The 21,605-nt window shown below is 36.8% G+C and overlaps 1 protein-coding gene across 5 annotated transcripts in view; it reads right to left on the bottom strand.

Annotated features, from left to right (window-relative positions):
- The window catches only part of WDPCP (WD repeat containing planar cell polarity effector), a 160,030-nt gene that overhangs the window by 137,791 nt on the left and 634 nt on the right, over window positions 1-21,605 (bottom strand). For 4 of the 5 annotated variants that reach the window (XM_076334985.1, XM_076334988.1, XM_076334987.1 and 1 more), the window contains exon 2: window positions 19,523-19,603. The gene's annotated coding sequence lies outside the window, so the exon portion shown is untranslated. Of the gene's footprint in view, window positions 1-19,522; window positions 19,604-21,342; window positions 21,552-21,605 lie in introns of those variants that run through there. The other variant, XM_076334986.1, reaches the window with a different exon arrangement.

The raw sequence follows: 21,605 nt of genomic DNA on the forward strand, positions 1-21,605 counted from the left end.
ATATATATTTATATAGAAAAAATATCCATTACATTGTAAATGACTTTGTAATTTTCTCCTCCAGGCCCCTGGTTCTGCTCAAATTGAATTACCACATGCCATTTAAAGACAAAACAAAACAACAACACTTCAGGGAACTTACCATTCTACTTATGAAACTTGTGACAATTTCTATGGATTTAAAAAAAATAATTCTTAAATGCATTACAATGTTCTTATGTACTTGTGTGCTTCCATAGCAGCCGTTGTTGGGATTTTGCTGGTTATTCCCAATCTCACAGAGCCAGGCATGTGGTAACTCAGGTTGAGTGCAAACAGGGACCTGGAGAAGAAGATCACACTGTCCATTACAAGGTAATGGCCATTTTTTCTACTTTCCAACACTTAAAAAAACCCCTTAAAAACACTTTAAAAAAATCTTGAAAGCCACAGTTCCAAAACCAAGCTGGCTGAATTCTCAGCTTGCATCATTAACACCACCGCACTAAACTCAGGTCTTTGCTAGTTTATAATGTATCAAACCCAAAGAACATGCAAGAAGAGGTGCTAGCTTCCCCCCCCCCCCCCGCCATTACACACAAAACAACTCCAGCTTATAGAACAATTTAAGAAATAATTACAGTAGAGAACCTCAGGCTGTCAATCCTACCCATAGGAAAAAAAAAAATAATTGAGCTCTCTGAAAAAGTGTCTGAATTCAAGACAAATTCTAAGACAAAAGCAGCCATAGGGAAAGAAATACCACTGACAAAGAAAACACAATTAGAACACAATTAGAAGAGCTCTTTAAATTTCAACAGGCAAGGAAACTTATGAGATACTTAGGGTTGAATATTCCAGGAGAAATGGAAAAACTACACAAAGAAAAAATTACATGCTGCTTTTAAAAGACATAAATTACCTTGAGAGAACAGGCAAACTTCCAAATTAATTCCTAGGGAGCAACAACCCTCTTCCTTTTTCAGGTCTGACCTACCCCTTGCCTAGCGATCCCTTAAATTGCATTCAGAGACATGTAATCAAGTTTATATGGTAAAGGAATGGGAAAAAACTGCCCAAGGCCAAAAGGAAGGTCCTATTTGGGGGAAGGCGGTGCGGCAGGGGGAGAACAGGAGAAGGGACCCTTCCTCTCAGAAAACTGTTACAAAGTCACACACAGAAAGGCCTTGACTGATTTTTGGTAGAATTTCAGGGTCTTTTACCACTTAACAGAAATCAAGCAGAAAAAATATCTTTGAATCTATTAAAATCTGAAAAGACATAAATGAAATTGTACATGTAACAAACTGACATAGGGAAAAAAAGGAAATGTGAATTAAATGCCTGTTGTTTGAGGGGTTTTTTTTAAATCACTTTATGCTCCTTTGAACCCCTGAAAAAATTTCCTTGGATTTTTCTCTGAGCCCTCAGACCAAGACATTTGACAAAAGGGGAAACAGGTGGCTTGACTGGAAATGGTTTATTCCTTATGAGAAACAAAATTTGTCTGCTAAAGTACTTGGCCTAGTTCTCTTCTTTTGGAATCCAAGAGTTCACTCCAAAAAACTTGTGGAAACACTTGGCATTCATATCTTATAATCAAGTAGAAGATAAATTACCTAGCTAGTCTTAGAGAAAGACTTGCGCAGTTTGTTTCCACATTGCCATGAGGTACTATCTAATGCTTCTGTTTATTTTAAATCTAAAGGTCTGTTTCAAAAATAAACAGAATCTGTTTGCTCCATTGTTGTCATGATGTATGATACTGATGAGCACCTTATAAGATACAGTCTGATTAATTTTAGACAAAGCCTTATTGTGCTAAATATTAATACCTCTAAAATAGTCTTCCTAAATAAGGAGTGCCTCTGGCACTGTAAACTTACGATATACCAGCGTGCCCATGAAAGCACACCAGGCATCTGGCACCAGCTACATCACGCACTGATGACACGATCAGTGCATCAGCACAGGCAACGCAAGGCACCCTGGTTTGCCTGACCCAGTCCAGCTCAGTAACTCCTCCATCCAGCCCTTCAGCTCCGAATGCCGCCACAGCTCGCAGCAGGATTAAAACCACGCAAAGGCTGCCCAGCTCCACCTTCCACAGCAGGGCAGAAAATCACCTCCTGTGGCTTTAAACCTCAGCCGAAGTATCTGAATTCAGAGAAGGCTCTGCAAGGAAGACAGTTCAGAAGCTAACTATGAACTGCTGCATGCTCACAGAAACCTCATGATCCTGGACATGAGAAAAACAGCCACGTTAAAAAATGTCACAATGGCCCCTCCAAAACAACAGACACAAATTCACAGATATGAGGTCAGTTGATCTCTCTGCCCTGCTCTTTTTGACAAGGGGCCAGAGTGGTTAGGACAGAAACTCTAGACTCTATTGTTCTAACATGATGAAGTCAATACAAAAATGTACGCAACACTGAGCTGCACAGCTGTGTTTTCAGACATTCTCATTCCCTCACACTTTGTACGGTACTTAACTTTCACTTATATAATTTATAGAAAAACTGCAGACAAAAATCAATGCATTTATCTTAAGGTACCTCCACAAACCACTCTCTCAGAGGAAGCCACTGAGTATTTTTTTCTGAGAATTTGGTGTTTTATTTAAGATAAACATTTGCTTGTATACTATTTAATGCAGCTGCTTTTATTAACACTTAAAGAGTAATTCAGGTTTTTTTCCACTACTCCATACCACAAAATATCAAATCAACTACTGGAACAGACTGCTTTGCAGAAATTTCAAGGTAGTGGTTGGATGGATTTCCTTTCACAAAGCCTAAGAAAACAGTTTGGAAAAGCCCAAAGATGGCGCTCCACTGTAGACTCAGTGGCACAGAATGTTGCATCATCCAACAGTCTACAAAAGTGACAGAGATTTGATGTGTGAATAATGTAACCATCACACTGGCAAAAACAAATATGATGCTTACATGTTTTTATAGAGGAACTATCTGTTCTTGATTGCTCAGACACCTGAGCAACTGTTTTGCATAATATGCATCACACACATCCCAACACAAATGTAAATGTGATGACAGATTTATCGTTTGGAGATATGACACTCTCTGTGATCCTAAGTCTATCTTGAACTACTGCAATAGCACAAGAAACACATACATGCCATAGTCAAAATTTTCTAGCAAACCCAAAGAAACAAAGAAGTTTCCTGTATTTGGCATATATTTCCTGGCAGTCCAGAACAGAGAGAAACAGCAGATACCTTCTGAGTAGGCCAACACTGAGTAACACTGAAGGAGGAATTTCACAGAGAATGGAAAATGCGTATTTTCTTCTTGTGCAAACACTTGGCGTACCTCCATCACTTTCTGGCTCCTACACTTTAAGCTCACAAGAATACACCAAGTACTAAGTTAAGAGGCAAACTTGAGGGTATGCTTATGTAAAAAGTTTAGTTTGGGTAATATTTCTAGCTCAAAACACTGACACGTTCAAAGCATTAGTCCTGGTTAGAATACCGAAATAGAATAGAGGTAAGAATAAACTGTTTCTATATATTGCAACTGGAAAACAAAACAGCATGCTGCCCACAAGTAGAAGAGAGAGTCATTCAGCTGATTCTACTGAAAAAGTAAAATTTACAGATTTCTCCCACCTATTCAGTAATTTCAGATAACAAATTAATGAAGAATTAGGTTGGGAAAGTTTTTCGAGTCTATTTTGCAAGACAATAATTTGAAAGTAAATTCCTTTAAAAGCAAGCTAAAGAACACAACATAACAAAAACTGTATTTTTTACCTTAATAAACTGTATTTTCAAATTCTGTTTTTCTGGTTTAGGCAGGTAAAGATGACAATAGTTTTTAGTTTTATGATGATATACTTTCAGTTTTGCACAAAGTCAGGTATCTAATAAATCACTAGAAAAACCCTTCAACAATTAAAATTAAAAAGCTTGTTTTAGAAAGAGACATGCAATTTTACATAGCAGGCTTTTAGAAATAAAAGCCAGTTAAAAAAAAAAAGCTTTTGTTCTCAAACATTTTCATTTCGGATAAATTTTTAAAGTCTTCTATAAATCTTCAACATTGTTCAGATATATAACATAAACATGAAATGTGGCAGAAGTCGACAAGTTAATTTATTGCAGTCTGTAATCAACAATCTATGCTGATCTTGAGAAAAGATAAACTAGAAAACAGATGCTCATTCTGTGGAGGAGATAAAAGCAAATGGGAAACTCTGAAAGTGTTCCAGAAATGCAAATGCATACATCATTTGTGCTAAAGGCAACACCAACATTGTCCCTTAAACGAAGCAATATATCAACATGTAAGAACAAGGAAGCATTTTTCTGTCAGCAGAAAACACAGAAAGCATTGCCCATGATGAGTAAGCGATCAAACTGAAAACAAAATGGCAACAAGAATTACACAGTACTAAAATTTTATTTTCCATGTGCTTGTATGCAACAACATATACAGGCTGTAATCCAAAGGACATACAAACAGTGAACGGCACTGTAACTTGTCTGATCTTCTATGGATTGGTGATCTACAAGACCAACACTACTATGTCATCCTCATATTCCCAAACCTCCACATCAGGTTCCCTGCTTTTCCCTCAAGTTTCCCAAATACTTTCTACATCACAGTCAGCTCATTCACTTCTTTGTAGCCATGCCCTTTAATTCCCTTTTCCTTCCTCTCCTCTGCCACTACGTGAAACTCTCATGCCAGCCAAGCACAAAGCAGGACACTATGGCTGGTCCGGAGCAACAAGCTTTCTCAGCAATCAGTAAGTACATGTTTAATGATTGATATCGAAGGCCAAATTGAAAAAAATCCTTGAGCTCAGGTCACAGCCTTTTCTTGAGGAGTCTGGGGGAGGGAACACCAATTCGGATGTTTAGATTTCCACAAAACACATAGATTTGTATGTTTAGATTTCTACAAAACACATACACGTTTGGAGCTTTTAAGACCTCTATCTTACCCACCAAATCAGCCAACAAGCTCTAAAAATGAATGCGGGAACTGAAAGGCAGACTGTGTGATCAGTTTTCTCTTCAGGTGATCAAAGAAAAATGCTGCTCCCTTACTCAGCAGATTTTGCTTACAGGAGTCAGGTGATAAAAAAGGGGAAATAACAGTGTTCTGAATATAAATGCATCTGTTGTCTGTCTGGAAATTATGGCTGCTACTATAAGCTAAGTGTTAACTCTACCTCCAGTTCATAATTTGAAGATAGGAAAACTGTCAGCTACATTTCTTGTTAAATGACTAAGGTTGCAAACCCAAGTTCATTCTAGTATTTTAGCACTGCAGATTAACTAACTTAGACTCTAATTCAATAGAGACAAAGAGAAAGTTTCCATGACCAACAGAACTAGTATTTGCTCACTCCAGAAAAGTAAATTTTTACAAAAACCAGCTTGAAATCTATTTTCAGTACATTCCCAATCTGTTTAGCTTTAACGTTAACTAGCAAAACTGTGGGGTGGGTTTTTTTATTTTCCATAAAACTGTATAGCATATTCATTAAAAACACCCATCCTTCAAAACTCTGAAAGATCCATAGTTCACAGGATAGTCACGTAGGGTAAGTCACTTACTGTCCCCCTCCTAAAGTACATTATCCCCTAAAGTACATTGCAACTGCCACTGTCCAAAATAAGTATGTAAATCCATATGAACATTTCACTTTTGAAAACTAGAACACTTATAAATTGGCATTAGGACCCTGAATTCAAACACTTTGTGGTTATGACAAGACTCCACTGCACAGTAAGCATGCTACTGGGCAATAAATGCCATTCCCTGATTCATTTTCGAACAATTTAACGTCTTAATAATCAAAAGGAATGTTATCCAAGCTCTGAGGAAAGATGCGTGGATGAGTGATAAGATAAAGTAATGTATCTTCAGAGAAAAAGAATGAAGGGTAACTCATTGTTCCCGGAAAGAAAAGGTAAAGATTGCAATGCACCTCTACCTGGTGAAAACCATATGTATTTCAGGAATGTTTTCTGCACTTTTTCTAAAATGTAGGAGAAAACGAGAACAAAACCTAATTATTAATACAAGGCAGCTGTAATAAAGGTCGTGAAAAAATACATTTTGGTGTGTATGGAAATGCCTTTCCCCAGAGGGATAAAGTTCCTTATACCCCATTTCTGCCATATCCAACCACAATCCTGAATTTGCCAGGCAGAACCACTTTTTCATCACTTATACTTCATAGTAAAAGCGTGCCCTGGAGCTACGATTCTAAAAGGCAAACAATAACTCATTTCATAGCTCTTGCTTAAGTGTGGAAAGTGAATTCTTATGTATTTCTCAAAATCCGAAAGAAGTAGGACATATGAATATGTTTGTCAAGTAAAACCTGGGAGAGGCCCAAGAATGCTTGAAGGTGTCAACAGGACTTGGAGGGACGAAAACCTCTTAACTTTTTCTGCATAGAGAACAGGACAATAGTTGTCATGCTGAGCAAACCGCCTCAGTTCTTGCCGAGCTCATTTCTGCTCTCACATTCCCAGGCACCAACTGCAGTTAAAAAAAAAAAACCCCACAGCTTTTTTTTAATACCGATTCATCAAGATAGTTGTATCTTTTTGCAGTATGATGAGTGCCTAATTACAATGATTCAAATCTCTTGTCACCTTCAGGCTAGACTACAGATAGCAATGGTTTTTAGCCAGAGCTGATAGTGAAAATGAACTTGACACAGCACGCAATGGTTTGTTAAGCATGATATAATATTAAAAACATCACTCCCCTTTTTAATCTAGCCAGGAGGAGGAAGAAATCACATGACTTTGAGTTCAAAGTTGCTAAATCCCTTCTCCAGGAGGGAAACATGCTTGTCTGATTACATTTTCAGGTTGAATGCATTTGTCACTCTATCGCCTTTCTCCACATTCAGTCCTGTTTTGAGCCCTGTTGGCTTCAGACAGTTCTTTCTCTTCCTAATTTTGCTGTAATTTTCTCAAGTTCCTTCAGCTTACTACCCATTTTTCTTCTTGGAAAATGGTTATATGCAGGCTGGGCCCTCTAGTGCATCTTGATGTTAATGCACTACATTCCCAGTCCTTTCTACGTTGTTTTCCTCTACCAAGAAACTTCCGAAAGAACATTTACTCTGTCTATGTGCCTTTTGCAAGTGCACCCTATTTATGCTTGTAGAACCTCAAAAGAAGCAGGAGTTGACTGTGTGATATCCACTCTAGTTGTACTGTCGCTTATTGTCAAGACTTACAGCCCCATGAATGGCACCTTCTGCTAACCCGCTGCAAAATCAGCACCGAAGCCCAGCAGGAAACTTAAGAGATGAGGACAGAGAAACAGCTTCCTCACCAGGGGCAGAAGTTCAGGAATGAAACCTGCTTAATACTTCAAGTACAGGTCGTTTATGAGGACAGTGATCTGCACTATCCCTTGAGATCAAAAGACTACAATGAGGCGCGCGCGCGCACACACACACACACACACACACGAGGCCTAGGTGGGAAACTGTAAACAACTTCAGCTCCTCAAAATATGTTCAGCTTCTGCTTAAGCCAGAGAACAAAACCCTGAGGGTGTAATTCTCTCAGTCGCTATGCTGCATGTCCTATCCAAGCCAATCTAAAACTTCAGCATTTAGAAAATCATCTTGATACTCCTGTATCACAAATTTTTTGATTCCTCAGGTTCTATTTCATGATCATTAACATAATTATTCATCTACTCTCAAACCATTTGCTTGTCTTTCACGTTTTAAGATAAAAAAGACCTTGCTAACAGGCAAAACTGGAGATGGTTTTAAATAAAAAGCTGCAATTATACCTAAACAGATATTTTTATGTCACTTAAAAGATTTAGGTTTTTAAAGTAATGAGTGAAATGTTTTTAAAATAGGCAATATTATGTACATAACCAAAATTTACACTGACAAAGCTTGCAATAGTCCAGAGGAAAAAACAAATCCGTAACATAATGAAGAAACTGGCCATGGTACAATTAGTATGAACAATATCAGAATTATCTGTATTAATTCTCAACACAGCATATATAGCTTCACTATGTATGACCTCTAAATTGATAAAATCATCAAAGATCAACATACATGGATATGAATGTCCTCCGTATGAATGACTGCTCTTTACACTCTGATGAATCTTTTCAGCCACAATAATTAACAAAGAAAAAGGAAGTCTAATTGAATAGCAACCCTATGGTATAGGCAAAGTTGCACATTTTGTTATAACTTCCCAGGTTACTGAAAATTCAATACACCTCTTGGCTGCATCACACCAAAACTCCCAGTTTTGGAGGGGAAAATGTCATTATAGGCACCCTGTAAATGTCATCGAATATGAGGAAATAAAATACAAGTGACCAAGTTTTCTAATAGACCTGGAGTTACCTGATGAAATCACTACAAGGCGGAAGCATTTTGAAGCTTGCTTTTCTTTCACTGCAAGATTAATTTAAGCTCTCTTTTTAAAACCTTCAAAAAGTGTTCATTACCATTCGAGTTGTGTGTATGTTTTGCGATCAACAGGTGTGACAAAACATGAACAAGCTTCTGAAAACCAAGAATGGGCTTATGTTAAATGGTTTAACATAAGGATGAAACCTGTCCTGACTGATTTTTAAATAAAACAGAGTTAAATTCATACCACTGACATTAAGCATAATGGAACAATGACTATTTATGGTTTCTCTGTCAATTCTGGTAGTAAAACTCCGCATGTGGTCACAGAAATTGTAAATCTGCATTTGTTATCTGGAAAACAAAACAATTATAGTAATTTTCTGCTATTACAAGCAATTGTCTTTAATTACCTCAATATATTACTTCATTGTCTGAAAAGACAGGATGTCAGTGTGAATAGCATTGGTTTGGCAGCTCCAAATTACCATCAAAATGGTGCATGCTCTCTCTTCCCTTCCCCAAAAGGATGAACTGAGCTTTCATAGAAGCTTGACTTTCTACCTCAGTATCGCACAAAAATAAAAAAATTGAAATGAAAGGAATCGGACAGACAATTTCAAAAATTCCAAGTGGTGTGTTCATGTCTTTTAAGTTTGTTCTTTGCATCGTGCATATCTTTTAATTACCAATCATTTCACAGTTTGACCCGCTCTTTCTAGCAACACATTTCTCATTTGACTCCAATTTATACGAAAGGTAAATGGCAATATAATGGAAACAATGGTACTGCACAACCTACTACTTGACAATAATTCTGCAGATGGCCATGCAAAGATGCTTTTACAGCATCAGCCAATCACTGGCAAATTTCTGGCTTTTACAGGGTTTCAAAAAAGTGAAAAAAAAATTTACAAAAATGAGAAAAAAATAATAAAAAATCAAATATAGCAATCACCCACTACCGTTATTGCTGTGAGTACATTATAGGTCAGCTTTTGCCATGAAAATCAGACTAATGCCCTTTTGTGATAGTAAGGCTGCAACACTTAAATTATACATTTTGACTCCTTTATGTAAATTTGTGCATCAATAACTGGTTGAAGTCTTTGACCTTGTGTTTGTAATTCTGTAATTCCATGTATTCCAAAGAAATTTTTATCATTTACGAACTTTGGAGTATGTTTTCAACCACAAAGATCGTATTTCCCTTTTTTTTTTTTTTAAACAGTTCATCCAGGATTTATCACTTATTAAGGACATTGTTTAAAAATGCATTAATTCTGAGTTATTTGGAAAGATCTTCTCTCAAATGAGAGCTGTGACTGACCATTCTAGCTAGCTGCAACATTTGGCTCTTTCCATTTCCACAGCTGTAAAAGATATGATTAACTCATCCACACAAGTTTAATCTTCCACATTGGCAGTGCAAAACAAAACCAGTAAATGGCTTCAGCTGGAGAAGGAGAGTTAAGTAATTTCTGTATTTTACACAAGCCTTTATTTTACAAAAGTCTTTTTTTTATGGCTGATACAATATTAGGGGGTCTTTCCACTTTCATCTGCGGATCTATTTTCCCAAAATCTTTGTCTGAGTTGGGCTTGCTCAAATTAAAGTCATGGCTGCTGTAACATTTCTGTGTGATGCTTCCTCTTCATCCACCTTCATATGTTAAGGGACGTAGCAATATTTTCACCATTATCATTATTCCTTTACTTCTAAGCAGAAGGCCAACAGCATAATCTTCACACTAATCCATGAAATAGATGACAAATATTATATACATGAGAAAAAGATGCAGAATCTTCATTCTTCTGCTTACTTGCCCCATTCAGCAAATGATGCATTATTTCCTTTCACGGTAATAACATTTCTTTGATCCCAGCAAAGAGATTTTTGAAAAATTAAGTTAGAAATAAATGTAGAATAACTAACTTACATGGCCTCAATTACAAAATGACATTTACTGCAGTTCATCCATGACTAGGGAGTTTTAAAATGCACAGCATGCCATCTTCTGAAAATCAAGCAGCAGCATCTTCACAGGTATGCCACTCCTGCAGCTTTATGCAACATCTGCACTCTCATGTCCTTGAATTCAGAGTGACTAATAACCTCAGCACAGCACATATTTTAAAAGAACACTGATGCTGAAGTTGGTGTTTATTCACTGACATTATAGGCGGCATATTTTATAGGCTGCTTTTTAAGGAACGTTCAACCACTTGCACATTGTGCATAATTTCATGATCACTGCAGTGAAGTTCAGCTATGCACTAGAATTTAATGTGTTGCACAGTTTTGCCAATCTGATTCAGAAAACAAGCGTGACAGCAGTGCAGTTAATTTATTAAGTGATGTAGTGAATAGGGATACAACCTGATATATTGCAAAGCAGAGAGACAGAAAAAGCCACTTAGGGGGTTTCCTAATATCCCATATAAAAAATTCTACCCAGAAAACAAAACAAAAAACCTCTTAGCCAAAGAAGAAAGGTGATAAAGTTAAACATCATCACTGACAGATGCCAAAGAAGCTAGTCCAGCTAGATCTTTATGGAACCTAAATATTTAATTTGCCCTTTGATGAAATGTCAAGTAATCAAGTTATTCTAAAATCAAATAGTCCCCCGAGGAGTAAGGTCTGCTTACTACCTAAGTATTTACTCAAATGAAACTGCCACCAATGCCACTGTTTCATTATCTGAATTTTGTATTTTAACACAAGAATGGCACTGTTACAAGTTTTGCAGTACCAATCTTACACTGAATTCCACATGAAGAGACCTTTGCAGCCAGCTGAAACAGTAATGAAGTTAACAGCACTCCTAACAGATACAGGACTTTGCCAGCAGAGCGTTCAATGAACATTCTGAGCTTTCACATAAATTCTGTCACAAACTGCACCTCATTCACTGAGAATTTTGTTTCAATTTGAATGTAATAATTACATTTACAAAGGAACTCTTTCAACATCTAAAAATTATCAACACTTAAAAAACATGTCTGCTTCTTCACATGTAATGATGTATATAGACTGTCACGGTGACAGTCTATATACAGACGGAGGTGCCGATTCACCATTCTGCTTTGTGTGACAGCCTCACCTTGTGCCTGTAAGATCAAGGAAAAGATCCTCCTGGAAGCTATGTCAAGGCATATGGATGACAGGGAGATGATTAGAGACAGCCAGCATGGCTTCACCAAGGCCAAATCGTGCCCGGCAAATCTGGTGGCCTTCTATGATAGAATGACTGTGTTGGTGGACAAAGGAAGACCAACTGATGTCACCTACCTTGACTTCTCTAAGGCCTTTGATATGGTCCCAGACAACATCTTTGCCTCTAAATTGAAGATGTATGGATTTGATGGATGGACCATTCCATGGATAAGGAATTGGCTGGATGGCCACATCCAAAAAGTTGCAGTCAACAGCTCAATGTCCAAATGGAGATCAGTAACAAGTGGTATCCCTCAGGTGTCCGTTTTGGGACCGGTACTGCTCAATATCTTTATTAATGACATAGTGGGATTGAGTGCACCCTCAGCATGTCTGCGGATGACACCAAGCTGAGTGGTGCAGTTGATACGCCTGAGGGACAGGATGCCATCCAGAAGGACCTTGACAGGCTTGAGAAGCAGGCCAGTGTAAACCTCATGAAGTTCAACAAGGCCAAATGCAACATCCTGCACCTGGCTTGGGGCAATCACCAGTACCAGTACAGACTGGGGGATGAATGTATTGCGAGCAGACCTGCAGAGAAGGACTTGATGATATTGGTAGATGAAAAATCAGATATGAGCCGGCAATGTACACTCGCAGCCCAGAAAGTCAATCGTATCCTGGGCTGCATCAAAAGCAGTGTGGCCAGCAGGTCGAGGGGTGATCCTCCTCCTCTACTCCGCTCTAGTGAGACCCCACCTGGAGTACTGCATCTAGTTCTGGGGTCCCCAGTACAGGAAAGACATGGACCTGTTGGAGCGGGTCCAGAGGAGGGCCACAAAAAAGATCAGAGGGCTGGAACACCTCTCCTATGAAGAAAGGCTGAGAGAGGTGGGGTTGTTTAGCCTGGAGAACAGAAGGCTCCGGGGAGACCTTATCATAGCCTTTCAATACTTAAAGGGGGCTTATAAGAAAGATGGGGACAGACTTTTTACATGAGGGCCTGTAGTGAAAGGACAAAGGGCAATGGTTTTAATCTGAAGGAGGGTAGATTCAGATTAGATATAAGGAAGAAATTCTTTACTATGAGGGGGTAAGACACTGGAACAGGTTGCCTGGAGAAGTTGTGGATGCCCCATCCCTAGAAGTGCTCAAGGTCAGGTTGGATGGGGCTTTGAGCAATCTGATCTAGAGGAAGATGTGCCCCCCCCCCCCCCCAGCAGGGGGAGTTGGACTAGATAATCTTTAAAGGTCCTTTCCAACCCAAACCATTCTATGATTCTATGATAAAAGCAGTAGGCAACTCATTACAACTCACTGCATTACATTCACTGCACCTGGTCAAGTTATCAGAACAAAAACTGGCAAAACAATGTATTGGGAAGCATCTACTTAAATACACAGCTCAGGTAAGAAAGAGTGGAAATTGCTTCGTATAATAGCACATTAAGCTTTACATTTGCTTCTGTTTTTCTTTATATTATTACTTAAAGAACAGTCAATTAATGTAGCCATTATCAAAGAAATATAATTACACAGAATTTTTATGACAATAAAATTGCAAATAAAGCCATGTAATAAAACTGATTTTGAAGTCCATATAGACTTATTCTTTCAACATATATTTCTAATGCATTTTACAAGCCTTCCATTTCTCAAGGAAGACTGGCTCAACATTTACAAAATCACCTAATTGTCCTCCAAAAATGCCAAATATTCTTTAAAAGCGCACTTCTTAAGAGTTTGGTCATTTCTGACCAAAAATTACATAGCAAGATGGTGTTATTGCGTGAGGTGGATATTCTTGCCTTCTGAGAGGTGCATTCAAATAATTACCTCTCAGACTTTATACAATGACAACTGCATCTGCAAGATAGCATCTCACTCTACTTGCTCAGAAGTTTGGGTACAACCGCCTGAGACCAACTACGATGGAAAAACAGTCAGCCTATCAACCTTCAGTAGGCCTCAGCTCCCATTAAAAGGTATGAGGTAATTCAGAGCCCATGAATGGCCCTCAGCAGGCAAGCTGGTGTCCACCAGTATGCAATGGAGTTCCCAGCAGTGACAGCAGATCTCGCAGTAGGGCTATGATATTCCACTAGCTTTCATTACAGAAATCAGTGACATTAATTTGGCAAGAACAAAGTCTAGCATTGCAGTTAAAACTAATGATACTGTTAATGAAATTCCACTAATTTATGTTCCACATGGCTACATTGTACAAATAGGTTAATGTATGCATGATATACATGTATACCTACACTCATAGTCCTGATATCCACATGGTGAAAGACAAAACCATTTATTAAATTGCATTTATTATGCATCTGGAGTACGCTGTTCTTTCGAATTCTCTCTGCAGTTTTTAGGTCTTTAAATCACGTTCCCTCTGATCCAATTTGTCAGGCAAGTCACAATGGTCCGATTTCACAGGCAACTGGCCCACTATTGTTAAAAAAACTTGGTTCTTGTGAAGCTCTAAGCAGGTATGAAATATCAGAATATCTACATTTTCCTGGACACTACTCTGTTTACATCAGTCAAAAGAGCAAACAGGAAAAGAGTCAGCTACAGGTGGAAAAAATCCCTACTATTTCTCTAAAGACCGTAGATCCTAATTTTCCAATAGAAACATACCACTTGCCCTTGCTCTGCCAAATACTGAGATACTTAATCATATGGTAAGAAATACATTCATGCTAGAGATTTTCTAAACCTTTTAGAAATACTCTTCTGCTCTTTCCCCAGAATCTTGTAAGCTGGGGACTCACTTCTGAAATAGCTTTGCTATTAAGTATGGGATATATAGGTTATAAAAACATAAAGGTTTAATCAGCACTTTTTTGAATTAAGTTCACTAATGGGTTTGACAAATTAACCAGACCAGAATTGTGTAAATCTATCATTAAACCCCATTTTGTATTTGCATATTACCTGTCTCTTAAGAGTGTATTCATCCTCTGTTTTGGTGTTTTATATATTTACAAAGATACTCTAAAGTGTTGTCTTAAGAGAAAAATTGCATAGAATGCGAAAAACTTCTGTGGTAACTTTGGGATCTTATAACTTGTAAATTAGCAATGAAAGAACTGCGGTAAGTCTTTGGGAGTATATTTGAAGTTTTAATGAAAGAGTCAGATTACAAAAAGCCATAGTGGGAGTCTTATATGAGGAAGCTTTAAAGTTAGTTGCAATATATTAAAAACCAACATTCAAATAAATTATTTTTCACTGCAGTATGCCAAATTTTTGGAGATAGAATTAAAATTGGGCTTTCATTTTAGACCAAGTAAAGCATAATATTAGACTATAATACTGCATATACTAGTGAGATCCAAATGCCCACGGTGTTGCAAGAGAACATTTTCCCTCAGGCATTTGAAATTTAATGCTTCTTTAATATTCTCTGTTGGATATTGTTAGAATGGAATTTCAAATATTTCCTGCAATTTGAGTTAAAGATTACTGAATAATGCTGAGCAGCAAAAAATTTTTGAAGCATACATCTAAAGCTGGCATAGTAGCTTAATGTCCTGTTGTTTCTTGCTTTAGCAGAATTAATTTCTACAGTCTTCAACTGTGAATTCAAGCACCACCTGGAGATACAAACCCATAATTTAACTGTGGTGTATTTCTAGCTCCCTTGACTAACACACTGAGGCTAGACCCTGGATGTCAGACAGCTATAAAAGGAAAAGGCCATTTCATAGCAAAACTTTATATTCTGCTAAGTCAGACAGCGGGCAACTTGAAAAACAGTATCTGGCCCATTATTGTAAATAAATGGGATTACCTGTCATGAAATAAATGTACGTGGTTTTGCCTATATTAAAAGTGTATATTCTACTATATAGTCAAGAGTAACATCTTTCCAATAGGACTCAAAATATTCAAAAGGATTTTATCCAATTAAGATCCAACCTCTTCACCATACATGTGTTAGTGCATTACCATGGTTACTCAATACAGGGTAACGGTAGACTGCAAATTAAACCTAACAAAAAGGCATAGTTGTATCATTCTAGAAACAAACCAGAAAAAGACTAACTATAATCATGATTCCCTTCGCTTGATTACTTCATGGACAAGCCTCCTTCATCCAAAGATGCAGCTACTTTCTTTTCCATCATTTGTGTCCACAATATAAGTGGTCATGCTCCCGATTTTGTTCCACGGCCATGGTTCTCTTATCATTCGTACTGGGCACATGCAGACTCACTCCTTGGCTCTCTCCTAAAAGAAGCCTGCCAATTCCCCTCAAAATGGCTTGGAACGCTGCTTCAGACAGTATGACTACCGTGAGTTCAAATGAAGTAATTCCTCAACACCATCCCAGCCAGATAAGGCAACTCTTAAGTGCCTTCATGACACACCCAAAAGTTTTAAACATTGGTTTTCTTACAGCATGAGACTGAAGGTCCTTCTCATGGGTTCCAACACAACTCTCGTTGACACTCTGAATTGAAAAACCAACAAAAATATATGTATGCATGTTTTGGTGCTGCAGGAAACTCAAAGTTATGTAGCATGGGTATGGCCAACAGACTCCACACAGCTGGATTCATGGGCCTATGCTTTTTTTAAGAGACGGGGACAGTTTAGCTTTACAATGTGCAACTGATGGAATACAAGCGTGTGCAGAAATTGAGTACTTGTGTTTACGTGAGCAGAATGAACAAATACAATTTCTTCTTTCTTTCCTCAAGGATCAGTAAAAACACTGAATATGGACAGTACTATAAACAACACTAAAGCCATCCATGGACTCTGCTGCTGCTTAAAAATCAATTTGGATAAGGTTTCCAAAAGCCGGCCAGATACCAAAATGAATCTGTGAAGCGGCAGAAAAACCTCCATACAGGAAACAAAGTGTTTAGTTTGCTCTTAAGCTTATTACTGATAATTCATGTTTTAAAAATTGTTTCACATATGAGTAATGTCATTATGATAAAAATGTATCAGTATTTTCCTTCTGTAAAGAGTTAGTTTTTAAACTATTAACTTTAAAAAGTCAACATCATTCTCCCTCCCCAGATATTTCTATTTTCTTTAAAATATCATTCAATACTTGGGGAGAAAAAAAGGAGAAAAATTCAATCTGTATAATGGCAGCTATTAACAACTTAGTAGTGTGAAAATACAGAAACAAATACAAATCAATATTGTAAAACAAGCTGAAATATTTTAAGCAAACTGTGTGATCATAATTCATAGAAATACCCTTAATGAGAACAGCACTTGTAATTATGCAACAGGTTTGGCATGGAAGAGCATCCATCAGTCATTCTGACATGGAAAGGATGGATAAAGGAAGCAGATGGATTCACCTGCCTGCACTGAGTCTAAAAAAATGGAAAGTAATCATTATGGCTTGTAACTTCTCGTATCAAAAGTTATTCCTTGATTATCAGGTTATCATGAACAAGTGCAAAAGAAAGTCATTTAAGAGAAAAAGCATTTATTTTCAGTAGAAGCTGTTCTGCCACTTGACTAAATGCTTACTTCATTTTAAAAACTTACAAGGACATCAGCTTAATGTTTAAGTCTAGTTTTTGGGTTGGGTTTGGTTGGGGTTTTTTTAATTGTTGTAATGAATTAACTTAAGATTACAAGGTTTGAATTTGTTGAACTTGAATTTTTACACAGGTCATTTCTTCCTTAGAATACCAACCTGCCTCTTCTGATTGGGTTTAAAACACATCAACACTTTTGCTAGGTTTTATAAAACAAGAGGAAATGGAATGAAGAAGCTATTGCACAATACCAAGATAATTTTTAGACGTTCATTAAAAAAGCAGATTTTCAATTACTTATATGTTTACAGCTAATGCATTAACCTGTTAGTTTTACTGAACAGGAACGTATTAAAACAGGCTGCTACAATCTTCATTCAAATTTCTCAAAAAGAAGCAATGCAATGCATATGCCGTGGAAACCCACCTTATCAATACAACAATTTCATAACACTACACAAATCAAATGAGCCGAGGAAATGTACCATTTCTTGTGATCAATGCACAGGTAACATTCTTTTTACATGAAGTCACATTTCCCAAGGAAATTGCTTTATTAATTTATACAGTCTGCATGGAAAAAGGTATCTCTAGATGTACTTTAATGCAAGTGTTTCAAATAGTTAACTAATTGAATCCATGATGTCCAGATTATAGACTGGCAGTTTTCATCACAAAGGTACATTTAGGTTCTACGGTCTGGAAACCCACTTAGCGGAACAGACAGACAGCAAATATAGAAAAGCACTTTCTGTCATACTCATGCCATTCTCCTATTTGCAAAGGATGCTTTTACTCCTCCCCTCTTTCTATTTCCCATCTCCCAAGGGTTTGCAAAACCCTCTACCATCTCAGTTCACCTACCATGGGAAGAAGTACCTAATTCACTCAGAAGTTACAACCAACCTCCTCCACACATTGACATTTGTGAGTAGAAAATCCATACATTGTTGGCACAAAGTGTCTGTTCAACCAAGAAAAAGACAGATTTGTGTTAAGGTAAAAGAGAATCAGTAAGGCTATTTCTCATATACCAGGAACACAATTCTTCTGTTCTCTTTGTAATAATTCAGAGATCAACTTTGCTGAATTTACAGCCAATATACCAAAGTCTTTGTGCATGTGTGCGTGCGCGCGTTTTGGTTGTTTTGGTTTTTTTAACAGGCGTTCTCTTTACCCTGTACTTCTAAGAACTGTGAGAAGAAAATCCTCCAAAAATGGTTCACAGATGGTAGATGATAATAGATCTTCCAGAATCTCTCAGCTTTGTCTACAATGGGGTTGCTATTATCAAGCCACTGTGCTACCACAACCCCTAGTCAGTGATGGAGCCCTGTGATACCTGAACTGCACTCCAGGCACTGGAGGCCTACAAGCACCATACCGAGCACCTGAGATCTACCTATGCACAGAGAGCAAAGGAGGCCTTAACTGTTAACAGTGTCCTCTGGCAAAAGTACAATAGATGTTTGCACTATTAACCTACTTAAAAATAAGAAACAAAAAAGAACATTCTGGTCACAATTTTTAATAAGATTTGACTCATGAATAGGTCATAAAGATTACTAATACATATTATAAGCATGCTATACATCATTTGTGTCTCTTCAAAGTCAGTAGGCACATGAGTACAGAATGTTTTATGGCATCCTATCTACCTATTAAAAACATACTAAAGGTTGTATAAGCAATTAATGAATGACTAATTACCTCTAATCATGTAAAAACCCAACTAAACTATTAAGAAGTAAAAATGAAGCCATAGGATAAGATGAAACCAGTTCCATAGAAGGTAAACTTTCTTTTTAAGAAAGTAAGTTTTCTGAACCACAGCAAAAAAAATCAGTTATAAACAGAATTTCTAGATACACAAGTTTCTTCATACCACATAGTACCTATGCAGCATCACATAACTGAAGTTTAGAAATGAACAGTGAAAAATTAGTTTTGGCCATTAACACTAGGAATAAAAAAAAAAAAATCATGTATAACAATATAAATTCTTAGCAAAAATGTATCTATTTTCATTTTCTAAACTAAGATTTTAATTTTTCTTGCTTATATCTACGTCTATAATTTTTAAACTCTATTACAGATTTCTCACATAATTTTAAAAATAGCTTTTGATCCTCTTAATCCCATTTCAGTATTTTTTTTAATGCTTTATTTTATTTCTGAAAAATCCCTTATTATTATTCCCTTGGATCATAACCCAGAAGAGTTTCCAAAACAGTTCCAATTCTACTATTATTTCTAGGATTGAAACCAGCCATTATATAGTTAATTTTTTTAATGTAGCCTTAAACTTTTTAAACGTTAATTATATCACGCAGACTTAGCTACAACAGACTGTTTTCATATTAAAAATTGTAAGTAAATGCATGAGATAAAAGAAAAACTGTATTATACATGGAGATGATAAAAAGATAACTTCACAAATTATTGAAAATTAAGTGTAAAAACTTACCTAAAAAATTCATCAATTTCTGTAGATGGCAATGAAGAAAAAGAAAATCCCATCCAAAATACAGTTAAAGAATACAGCCAGCTGTTAATAGAGAATAATTCATTTTAAAATATAAAAAAAAGATTGAGAGAATTCTGGCAGACCACCCTTCAAAACTACTAGTGCCTTGAAAAATAATACTTAATCCCCGCAAAATGGAGATTAAAACATCTTGAGTATTAAGTGTGTTGTTTAATTACATCAATTTCCAAGTAATTCATTATCTTTTGAGTGCAAAAACTGTAAAATGTATTTCAAGAATTAGCTGAGAGCCCAATCCACATGCACACTAAATTTCCATTACTTCTTTTGCACGTAATATGTTTCCATTTATGCAGCTCTTCAGCTTAAAGCACTACACAAAAGACACATACTAATAAAACATGGGGGACGCATTAAAGAATAATAAAAAATTACACCAACACCTTATGAGCTCAAAAAAATATTGGCAACAGAAGATGCAAAATTGGCAAGAAAATTATGAGATAATAACAAACTGGAGGAAATCCAAAGACTGTGACAAAGCTGACAGGAAAAACATAGAATGAAAATATCCAAAATGTTGAAAAGGTGGTAAGACGAATAAGTCAGCAAAAATAAGTAAAATATACCACACTTCTTGAAGATAAAGAGCACAGATTTGGAAGACTGGGTTGCAGAAACTCGAACACTGTGTTTATAGATTCCTACAGTGACAACAGTCTGAAGACAGTGGCATGATTTAACAGCACGAGAAACACTACCAAGAACCAACACTTCCTACAACACCAGAAAGGTTTCTATCCAGAAGCAAAGGATATATTTTAAAAACTAATAAACACCAAGAAAAGGAGTTGTAAAATCCAAATGGGGAGACAAAAGCATTTCTCATTTATTTTCGTACATTTACATTTTGCTTGGAAGATATTAAAGCTTAACAAGTAGAAACAAAATTTAAGCCAAGCAAGAAGGAAATAGTAGAATTGTTAAGTTTCACTAACTTTAAAAATTACACCAATCATAAAAGGTGAAACTTCAAGGTATCTTCAGTTAAATCCGCACAAAAGACAGTGCAGACAGTCTTAAACCAATTTAACTCTACCTCGGATTAATTACTGGGAACAGATTTAAAATAAACTGATATACCTGTCTCTGACAAACAAAAGCATTTACACATGGCTTTGCACCATATTCATTACAAATCACTTTCAACACAAGACGTTGTTATCTTCAACAAGTAATACAAGGAGTACAAGCTTGGGCAAAAAAGGAGCGAGAATGAAAATGGAGCCTTACCTACAGAACAAAGTTTGATTAGCTTAACTGAAATCCACTAAACCAACACAATCTGCTATGCTGACACACACAAATCAGTTTACAGCATGCTAACAGTGCTTTAGCTGAAAAAAGGAATCAATTTAAACTGAACCGATTATGCTGACTGAAAATTACCTTATGCGGGTCCACATCAGGTTTTGTGTACATTTAAACCTTAAATAATCAAATAGTGTTAATTAAGTCTGTACAACATCTGGGTGAGAAAAAGGTTAGAGTCACTACGGTAAAGCATCTTAGGATACTCTGGAATAATCTGAGTGGAAAATAAACTCCCTTCTACTTACCAAGCTTCTCTACATTTCACAGCAAGCCAGACCTCAGCTTTGCTTGCAGCTATTTGGCTTTCAAATTCATCCCCAGAAGGGAACTTAGGTACAATCTTCATTCATATTAAAAATGTATGGTTATTAACGGATATAAATCAGTATAATTTGACATTTAAAATAAACTAAGTATGACTGTACCTTTTCAACGCTGACACTGCAGTTTTCTGTACTGCAGAAGCTGTCAGAGGTTCAGCTCAAGACTTGTTCAAGCCACAGGAAGTTTTGAGTTGTGGCATGAGCATGATTGGCAACAAGACTCGCTAAAATGAGAACACTTTGCATGACAAGCATAAATATTTACATTTTTACACCAACTGCCCTAAAGGAGTAACTTCTTATTTCTGTCTGAGGACTGAAGAATAAATTGTGTAAGTGTACACTCTGTTAGATTGTTTAAAAAA

The sequence above is a fragment of the Aptenodytes patagonicus genome, chromosome 3 (genome assembly GCF_965638725.1).
Source record: "Aptenodytes patagonicus chromosome 3, bAptPat1.pri.cur, whole genome shotgun sequence".
Taxonomy (NCBI): domain Eukaryota; kingdom Metazoa; phylum Chordata; class Aves; order Sphenisciformes; family Spheniscidae; genus Aptenodytes; species Aptenodytes patagonicus.